Source organism: Eriocheir sinensis, unplaced genomic scaffold, assembly GCF_024679095.1.
Source record: "Eriocheir sinensis breed Jianghai 21 unplaced genomic scaffold, ASM2467909v1 Scaffold1592, whole genome shotgun sequence".
Taxonomy (NCBI): domain Eukaryota; kingdom Metazoa; phylum Arthropoda; class Malacostraca; order Decapoda; family Varunidae; genus Eriocheir; species Eriocheir sinensis.
Window position 1 is genome coordinate 42,337 of NW_026110953.1, and position 11,054 is coordinate 53,390.

At 40.5% G+C, this 11,054-nt stretch overlaps 1 long non-coding RNA gene across 1 annotated transcript; it reads right to left on the reverse strand.

Annotated features, from left to right (window-relative positions):
* Positions 1-1,368: 1,368 nt before the first annotated feature.
* On the reverse strand, positions 1,369-10,943 carry LOC126990370 (uncharacterized). Its single transcript, XR_007744304.1, has 4 exons — positions 10,823-10,943; positions 6,662-6,818; positions 6,046-6,158; positions 1,369-2,190 (listed from the first exon to the last, which is right to left on the reverse strand). It is a non-coding gene; the product is annotated as an uncharacterized LOC126990370 (long non-coding RNA).
* Positions 10,944-11,054: the final 111 nt, after the last annotated feature.

Below are 11,054 nucleotides of genomic sequence, written 5' to 3' on the forward strand. Positions count from 1 at the left end.
CCCTCTCTCTGTTCCTTTAGCTTCAGCTTCCTTTCCGGCCGTTCTATCTCGGCGGTGGTAGACGGTCACTGTTCTTCCCCTAAACCTATTAACAGTGGTGTTCCACAGGGCTCTGTCCTATCACCCACTCTCTTCCTGTTATTCATCAATGATCTTCTTTCCATAACAAACTGTCCTATCCACTCATACGCTGATGACTCCACTCTGCATTATTCAACTTCGTTCAATAGACGACCCTCTCAACAGGAATTACATGACTCAAGACTGGAGGCTGCAGAGCGCTTAACCTCAGACCTTGATATTATTTCCGATTGGGGTAAAAGGAATCTTGTGTCTTTTAATCCCTCAAAAACTCAATTTCGCCACCTATCAACTCGACATAGTCTTCCAAACACCTATCCCCTATTCTTCGATAACACTCAGCTGTCACCTTCTTCAACACTAAATATCCTCGGTCTATCCTTAGCTCAAAATCTCAACTGGAAACTTCACATCTCCTCTCTCACTAAATCAGCTTCCTCGAGGTTGGGCGTTCTGTATCGTCTCCAGTTCTTCTCCCCGCACAGATGCTATCCATTTACAGGAGCCTTGTCCGCCTCTATGGAGTATGCATCTCACGTGGGGGGGCTCCACTCACACAGCTCTCTTGGCCAGAGTGGAGTCTAAGGCTCTTTGTCACATCTGCTCTCTTCCTGATAGTCTTCTACCTCTTAAATTCTGCCGCCATGTTGCCTCTCTCTCTATCTTCTATCGATATTTTCACACTGACTGCTCTTCTAAACTTGCTAACTGCATGCTTCCCCCCCCTCCTGTGGCCCCGCTGCACATGACTCTCTACTCTTGCTCATCCCTATTCTATCCAAACCCCTTATGCAAGAGTTAACCAGCATCTTCACTCCTTCATCCCTTACACTGGTAAACTCTGGAACAGCCTTCCTTCGTCTGTATTTCCTCCTGCCTATGACTTGTCCTCTTTCGAGAAGAGTGTATCAAGACACCTCTCCCCTCCCGAAATTGACCTCTTGGCCACACTACTATTTTCAGTTGTTGAGAGGAGCAAGTAGCAGGCTTTTTTTTCTATACTGTTTTTGTTGCCCTTGAGCCGGCTCTTTTGTTGTAAAAAAAATAAAAGACGGGGAACACAAGGGACAGGAAGAGCCGGATCTTTGTCCTTCTGCACAGGTATCGACAGTGCCATATACTCATGTTGAGTGAGTCCATTTACAGTAAGCATCAAAGAAAAATGCTTTAGAGAGGTTGTGTGTAGTATCAGGTGTGCTACTCTTCATATTAACCCCTTCAACACAAGTATACGTATACTGCGCCTTGAGCGCCTGCACTATATCAGAGGACGTGCATACTGTGTCTATCTATATCTATATTTATGATTACATCTCAAAATTATCAGTTAATTTATGTTTCTTTATGTGCACCATTTCATTTTGCATGTTTTCATATATAATACTTGATGATTATGTTGAGTTTATGGCTGAAAACTTGTTATATTCAATAAAGACATTTGAAATTTGGCGCGCACAGCAATCTCGGATACGGCGGTGTTTTGGCCCGGCCATAGTGAAGGGATTAAACCTAAACGTATCGAGGCTGGGTGTACTAGTTATTTTCTTTATTTTTCACGAAAGAAATGGCAAGTCCAACACATTCCAGTCAGATTTTCTCAGCCATGAGTAATCATGATATAAAACAAAACCAACTATACAAGTTTTATTTACTTGAAAAGTCATATGTTAAATTAATATCAGAGGTGGGTGAGGTATTGGAGACAGTGCATTACATTTATTAGTGGTAAGACCTGATTCACATTTTCTGCATTAAATGATTGCTTAAGATAAAGATCAATCAGTCACTAAAGTACAAGTGCCTTTTCAGGTGTCTTTTGGCCCAGTGAAAACAACAGTGATTCAGTCTTTAGCAGGAAGCTGCGAGGTGCCAGCAGTGGACAGTAGCTGGCTGTGGTGGTGGTGGTCAGCAGTCATAGCCACATTGATGCTGGCTGGTTCCTTATCATCTCCGGTGGGAGCAGCGGGTCTGACAACAGGAAGCAGTTGGCAGCAAGATGATGGCAGGTGGTGGTGGTGGTTGTTTGCAGCACCAGCCACACATTTACTGACTGGTTCCTCATCTTCTAGTCAGTCTTAAAAGGTATTGGTGTCTCATCTCTTGCATCACCTGCAGGAAAAGTTTAATGTTAAGTGTTGGTAGCAGGAATGAATTACTTTCCTTAGCAGGAATGGATTACTTTCCTATCTTGTATGTGGTATTAGTAATGATTAGACAGGCACCTACAGTAGGGTCCCATCAGTAACGTGTGATTGATGCCTGAGAAACACTTAATAAAGCGTTATTTGGATGGTGTTGATATATATGTATGAAGGGTTAGCTTGGGCTGCCACCCCAGGGCTCTCATCCATTTTCCCCATTTGAACTCCTATCACTACCATTTTTTTACTGAAACAAACAAATAGCATCAACATTTGAGTTAATGAGTTTTTTGGTATGATATTTTTTTATAACAGAGGAGACAGCTCAAGGGCACAAAAAAAGGAAACAATAATAATAATAATAAAAAAATAAAAAAAAACGCTACTCGCTGCTCCTAAAAAAGAATCAAAAGAGGTGGCCGAAAGAGAGGTCAATTTCGGGAGGATAGGATAGCTGTTCCAAGGCCTTAACATGAAGGCTATTATACTATACTGCTCGTGCCAAAGAGTCCAGAAGACTAGATTCCACGCTGGTTCCTCTCTCATTGCACAGCCACATTGTCAGCACACTAACAAACCTGTCTAAGCCAACCCTTACAGCTATTGATTATAAAGGTAAAATTCACACCACATCACAAACACCACTTTAACCACAAAGCATGAAAATTAGAGGTAGTGGATGACCTGACCACAACACAATACAAGGCATCAAGCGTTGTCTGTAACTTCCAACTGACATTTAAACACAGTATAGAGTGGTACCAAAAAGGCATGAGGGCCAACCTGTGGTAAGGGTCATATTATGTAGATTAGTACTGTGAACTATGAGAAAACCATTCAACGCCGTGCCTACATCACAATTGGGTCTGGAGTCACAGACGACGCATGATGTATTGGGGATAAAACTGTTCTGTGAACTATATTGCCTTCCATCCTAGGTTATGGCCAGGTCACTCACAACTTACAAATTCTTACACTGGTCTACAGTGGTATGTGTGCTGTCATATTTTTGCCTCTAACCAGTAGTTATAAGGGTTGGGGCTTTGACAAACTTTATTGTTTTGACTGTAATGAGTAAGCCAGGTGAGAGGGACCAATATGGAGATGGGGGCAGTGGTATGCCACCATAGACTCCATGCGCCAGCCTCATAAGTCAGCACCAAACATCTCGTTAACTCCTTTCAGGTGAACAATGTATTGTTTGTGGTGGTACAGCAATGATTTTTAGTACTTGTTTAAAAAGTATTGATAGGGAGGGTTTAAATGAGGAAAATGGATGAACATCCTGGGGTGGCAGCACCAATGACATTTTTATACATGCTATCTCAAATATGCCCAGATGCTTCTCTCTAGCAAAAAATTTATTCAAAAGAATCCAACTTGGAAACTTGAGTGAGGTTGTTCTTGTTGAATAGTCATTTTGAAGATAGCTTTCGATGAGATCGTACTGTATGTATACCTAAACTTCCATAATGTTATAACTTTCATACCTAAACTTCCATAATGTTATAACTTTCAAAGATGTACTATTTGTAAGGTGACCAGAGTCCTGCTTTTAGGCACATTTTTATACATTTGTCCCCCTTTGTTTACGTTTGTCCCGCTTTTTTCTGTTTGGTATTGAAGTGCCTCACTTTTTTTGTGAACTATGATAAATCATATATCTTTGCAGTCCTTAATGTATCACTTACTGGTAACTTTACACATTTTGTACTCTGGACACAAACTTCATACATGTCAAGGTAAAGATAGTTATTGTAGCTATCTTTACCTTGATACAGGTACAGGGTTTGTATAAGATGTTGTGCCTTCGACTCTACTTAGATTAGTGTTATATTTGCATCGCTGGCGTGAGGTGCACTCTGCGTCACACATGCCCGTGTGTATGATAGAAAATGTCCCGCTTTTATCTTCAGCAGATCTGGTCACCTTAACTGTTTGCATCTTTGGTTCTCAAGTTTGGAAAGAGAAAATAGTGGCTTAAGGGAATGCAATCATATACTGAACACATTTTTGGCTGTAGTGGAACTTGACAAACTATTGTACTGATATCCACATAATCTAGTCCAGGTAATATATTGACTTTTCCTTAAGGTATTCAGCTCGTCTAGTTTATTATAGTCAATTCACCCGAGTCTGAAGTTTGCATTATCACGCAACGGCAGCCTGGAGCCACAGTGTCCGATATCATGGATACAGTATGTTAGTTTATGCATAGTAAACAGTCGTCACTGTCAATAATGTGCAGCAGCAATAAATATCGTCATTATAGTTGATAATGAGTTAAAAATATTAGTAATTTCGCAAATAGCTGTTTTGTTAGTATAAAGCCTGATAATTTTTTAGTGGTGGACAGCTTCAAAGCGATTTAATCATCATAATCAGCGATCTTATAAATTAACAAAACAGCTATTTGCAACATTACTAATATTTTTTTATTAGTAAACTCATAATCGACTATAATTGATGGTAATTGTTATTGCTGCCTGCATATTATTGACACTGACAACTGTTTACTATGCATAGGCTAGCCAGCCATGAAATCGGACACGCCGTGTGGCTGCTGGTTGCCGTTGCACGATAATGCACACTTCAGACTCTGTTGAACTGACTATATAGTACATTCTATATAGCATTAAACAGATGCAGATGTGCTGATAAGTCTTGATCTGTTAACATCAATCGCCCAAGGGCCAGATTCATCAAGCCATTTACGAAACCTGTCATGGGTACTTCTTCAGGTAACTCCACCAACTACGAATGCTCTTGATCCTTAGGTAGCTCCGACGGCAGTGAATGAAGTGACAGCCAGGCCGTCACTTCGTTCATTGCCATCGGAGTCGCCTCAATAGAAGGAGCATTCATAGTGGACAGATTAACCAGAAGGCTTACCCATGACATGTTTGTAAGCGGTTTGATGAATCCAGCCCCAAGATGACACAAGCATGTGTTCAGATTGGAAAACAGTATCCATCACCACCATTATATTCATTAGTTTCAGAATTACAGATGGGAAAATACTATCATTGTATACTTTTATCTATTTTTTTTTTTTTTTTTTTACGTCGCAGCCTACAGCGCCGGTAGGCTTTTTCCCGGTGGGTCCTGATGGTCGGCCCAGCCCATTCTGGCACAGGCGAGTGTTTATAGTGGCGCCATCTTGCATTGGCTCATGCTGCCCTCCCGGAGCTCATCTTTAATCCTAGAATCTAGAGTCCGGGTTGATAGGTGGTCTTCTGGACAGCATGTGGGTAGTTTTAAGCCAGTCGGCAGTGGCTGAAAAATCCCAGCTTGGTGGCACCGGGCGGGGATTGAACTCGCGTCCTCCTGAACGCGGTGGTGTTTTTCTGTCGATTCAGCCACCGCCTCCCCATTGTATTGTGATTTATAGAATAGGTTTACAGAATACCCTACTGCTAGAATGCATACACTCATGCTCTCATCAATTAAATCATTTGATTAGATTCTGGACTAAAAATAGTTATTAATTACTGCTGGCATAGTCAGTGAACATTATCTTCACCTTGACCAGTATAATGTTATCAATGGCACCTGCTAAGAAAGGAATGGCAAATCATAGTCTGGACATTGCCAGCATCAAGACGCTGATATATTGATGTTTGCTTCTGATGGTACCCAAGGTCTCTATGAACTGGCCAAGGCAAAAGTCTCCCAATGCCATGCACTGCTGTCCTTACATGATCAAGTTTTTCCTCCTCTCCTAATCTTCAATATTCTACAACTTTTTATCCTCATTCTCTTGCATCTTTTGATTCATATTTAATTACTTTTTCTTTATTCTGTACAGATTAAGTGTACACACCTGTCAGGTAAGTTTTCTCCTCTCCCTGGAGCATCAGCCTCCATCTAGCATTCCCAATTCAATGTCTTATTTTTTTCCTTCTTGACACGAGACTTCCCACCTTGCAAAAATGTCTGAAATGGGATTGAGATTACTATCATGTTAAAAAAGGCAGAGGTAGAGCTACAAAAACTTATTTAGAATTTAATCCTTGAAATCAACAGATACCAATGAGATACTCAAAATTTTATGTGCAACATGTAAAGGTCTGGTATTATTTTCCTTCTGAAATGTACAAGCTATTTGGGATACTTCTATCAAGCAATAGCCTCCACAGTATCAAATTTAATCTCTATCCTTCTTAATCTCTTTCTTGTGTTTTACAAGATTAGAGGTCTCATTCTGCAATTACTGGTGATGAAAAGTAACAAGGTATGATATGTTCTATGCTCATCATTTTTCTACCTAATAAGGCATAAAATTAATGAAAATATTTGTTTAACTCAAAGTAATATTGCAGGTTGTTAATATAAATAATATGTTAAGAAACAGCCACATATGCAGAGTAATTTATCCAAGCTGTGGCCACATTATGAAAAAATAAAATGAATAATTGCATATATTGTTTTTACTTTACCTTAGTTCTTTTAAGTGCAAGATTCAGTTATGACAGCCATGCACATATGCAGGGATAGCACTGGAGTTTATATATTCAAAGAAGTACTCAGCCTCATGGGAGTCAAGCCAGCCCAACTATGAGCCAGTCCCAAGCCTGGATAAATGGGGAGGGTTGCCTGTAGGGAGGGGAGTCTGAGGCAATAAAAATTATGCTCCAATAAAAATTATCACAGTGACAGTTATCAAACATTTAACCCCTTGAAAAGGAAACAAATGACATGAAATGATGAGGTGAACCATGTCAAGCAAGAAGGATCACTGGGGAGGCCTTAGGATATTTCACACAAGCTATCATGATCTTATTCTCATAAAGAGAATAAGATATTATTCAGTGCAATTTTTTAAATTTACATTGCTTAGGACAGTGACAATAAATGTGAACAAAGAAGTGGGGGGGCAAGCTCCAAAAGAGATCCAGCTTAGGGGCTTGGAAAAGTTGAAACTGATTCTTATTGCAATGTGTTTGAGAGGTGTGAAACTGAAGAAGGAAATTTCCTCTTCCAAACTCTGCTCCATATTAGATCAGTGCTTCCCTTGCTACCACTGGACAGGGTATACCAATGCTGCATTGTTTCAAGTTTGAATGTATCCTACAGTTCTACCAGGGTGCTGGGAACATTGAACCAATTTGAGAATGTCACTGCATACCCATGAACACAGTCTGTCAGTAAATGCTCTTGTGAAAACTAGCTAGGAAGTAATGCCAGAAAACTAGATGAAAACTTATGTTTTTTGCTATACGAGGGGAAGGAATAAGATGAACGAGAAAGGTCGAATGCAATAGTTATAGTGGTTTAAGCTTACTGTGCGAGGGACTGTATTTAGGAAAATTCTGACAGAAAAGTTGGTTGATGTAACTAAGTGAAAGATAACTGAAGGATATTTAGAATGGAAAAAGGATACACTGATCACATTTTTTCCTATGACAACAGAAAAGCAACTTGAGAAAAGTAGAAAGGTTTATGATGCATTCATGGACCTGGAAAGAACTTAAAAAAGAGGGTGGACAAGATCTGTGAAAGGTTTTGGAACATCATACCAAAACACTGATTTATCAAAAAAAAATAAGGACTTTTTATCAAGAGGCTAGTTAGTGCCTGTGTTCAAGCAGGTTATACAGTGAGCAACAAGGGTTTGAGAATAGTGTACTGAGATAGATGTGTAATGTTTCCTTGACACGAATGAGTTCATGTGAAATGAACGTTAAGATTAGAAAGTAGTGATGCAAAACTACATATGAATGGTGTGGAACAAGTTTTAGTACCTAACGACACTACCGAAGGACAAAACGGACGAAGCTGCAAAAAATTAGTGGATGAGTGCAATAGGTGTTACAGGGCTGAAGTACTTGCCCTGTGACAAAACCAGCACGATTTTAATTAAACACCCTACTGATGGTGTAAGCCAAGTTAGAATATAGTAAATTCTGACTTGTTTGGCTGGGTCCCTCTGGCTCTCACGGCGGCTCATGGAAACTGCTTAGTATTGTAAACATGGCTGGCTGTGTCCGCAGAGTTTACTGCGTCCCCGTTCAGGCAGCGCTCCGCTGGTAACTTTGTTGTGCAGGCATTGGAAACTTAATAACATTCCAATGGAAATCTTGCTGGAAAAAAAAAAAAAAAAACTTGTGCTGATTAGCCTGCTGGTGCTAAATGTGGCAGAATCTGTAACTGTATCTTGTATAACAAGTAAAAGGCTAAAAGCAAAAGTTTAACAAGTAAAAGGTTGGGGGCATACGCAACAGCTGCGCGTGGCCTCGGCGCTCATCTCCGTCGCATTGGGCCTTGAGCTTGTGGTGGGTAGGAACCCGTTACCCCGGGACACAGGGCCAGTATGACATTCAGGTTACCACAGTTTACCTTTCCCAGGTTTCCCCAGGTACTCATTCATCGACCACCTCAAAGGGGAGGACGAATAACTGGGTGAGCTGCACACTGACTGCCCGGGCCGGGATTCGAACCCGGCCCCGCAGATTCGTAGCTAGGCACGCTAACCACCTACCACGGAGGCCTGGATAACAATTGAGCCAAGGAAAATAAGTAAAAAAAAGCATGAAGCACGAGTACATGTGTTATTGACAGACAACCCTCATGAGAGCCAGAGCGGAATCCAGCCAATCAGTAGAGGCCTGACGAACACTGCCAAGGCGTCTGAGAAACCGTTTGGATAATTGTAAAGTAAGTTTGGGGATGCATAGAGACTGAAGAAGTGGATAAAATATCTGGAAACTTTCAACAGACATGGTCTCTGACCCAAGTGTCATATGTCATGACAGTGAGAATGCACTGCCTGAAAACCCTTCAACACAGTTGGTGTAGACTTCTCTGAAGGTAATTATTGAGAATCACTACGCGCCTCCAAAATGATATTACGCCCATATTATACTTATGGGACGAAATACATGTCCTTTAACTATAATATGAAGTGGAAAAACTTAAAGTAAACAAAAGTGGTAAAGGTAGTGAAAAGACATATTCTACATACGCGCGCTGTGTTTTGATGGCGGCCATTAGGAAGTGAGCAGTGTTGCCAGCGATCCGATTAGCGATGGTACGTTTTGTTAGCCATTAGCCCACGCATGTGAAACCACGTCCACCACGCGTGGTTATTATTATTTTTAGAACACGCACCTTTACCCAAAGGCTTTTGTGAAGGTTTGGGCCGGGTATAGTATTAGGTAAAGGTGCGTGTTTAAATAGAAAGAAAAAAAAAACCACGCGTGGTGGACCTGGTCTCACATGCGTGGGCTAATGGCTAACTAAGCGTAACATCGCTAACCGGATCGCTGGCAACACTGCTCACCTCCCCGCCGCCGCCAACACAGCGCGCGTATGTATAATATTCTTTTTCACTACTTTTACCACTTTTTCTTTACTTTTAAGCAGTGCTACCAGCGCTTGAAAAAATTTTCAAGATCTTGAAATATTTACCCTATCCTTGAAAGCTTGAAAAAAAAAGTTAAAATTCCTAAAATCTTGAAAAATCTACAGTGACTACATAAAAGTCGTATAAAATGAGAGAGAGAGAGAGAGAGAGAGAGAGAGAGAGAGAGAGAGAGAGAGAGAGAGAGAGAGAGAGAGAGAGAGAGAGAGAGAGAGAGGATCAGCTGATGTCCAGCTGACGCGTACAATACACGTCCCACAGGCCACAGTGGCAGACACGCATTGACAGACTAGTCCTTCAGCTGGTGCCTTTGTTTTGCTTCGCTGGTGAGTGTATCTAGTGAATTGAAACTTAAAGAATTTGTTATTCGTTATTGATATATTTCCACCCTATGTCATGGTGTATTATTCACTTAAAGACCCTTATTATTTGTCCCACGAGAACACAGTGAAGCTGAGTGTGCCATTCGAGGATTAGTGATAAGCAATTTGAGTCTCTGTAGCTAATGAGACTGATAAAAAATAACCACAGTGAATAGGGTGTAGCTACTTGTAGGTATAATGATTCTTAGTTTATTGCTCTCATGTGGTGTATTTGGTAAAATTGTTACTTGTTGTTGGTGGTGGAGGTAGCTATAACTAGCACTAATAAGGGCAGCACGTATGTACGAGTATTTGAAGGTACGCTAGTAAACTTACAATAAAGCAGAAATATAAGATAAAAAATATGTTGTAAGGACTAATCTTGAAATCAGTTACGTATTGTTAAGTTTATAGCACTGGTATCAGAAATAGAATCCGCCCATGAAAGGATTTGATCACAAAGCAAAAATTTTCCTGATTTTCTATCCACTTTCTGCATTATGTTATTTCAATATAAATATGAAGATTTAGTAGATAATAATACATTACGGTCAACCTTGAAAAAAAAATACCGATCTTGAAAGATTTCTACGACCTATCTTGAAAGATTTTTTCCCAACCGCTGGCAGCACTGCTTTTAAGTTTATCCGCCTTCATATTATGGTTAAGGGACATGTATTTCGTCCTTTAACTATAAAACGGAGGCGTAATATCGTATTTTGGAGGCGCGTAGTGATTTTCAATAATTACCTCCGCTTGTCAAGACCTCTATGATACTCTAAATTTTATCAATAAGAATTGTATTATTTTGTTGTACCTGCTTCTTCCATTATTGATTTTATAATAATAATTAGTTGCAATACAAGTTTACCCACCTGCTGTCTCACCAGCTCCAATAAGATGCTAAAAGGTGCAGCCACGCAGCACAACGCCCTTACCTCTCAAGGGGTCCCAGCACACTGAAGTTTAGGCGCTGATACGACAGTTGCCAATGCCCGGGAAGGTTCACGCCCGACTTGGATCAAAGGCATTACTGAGGAAATGTTTGACTTTAACATGCATAATCGATCATCTGGAATTCAGAATCTCGAAAATGGGACTAATCTT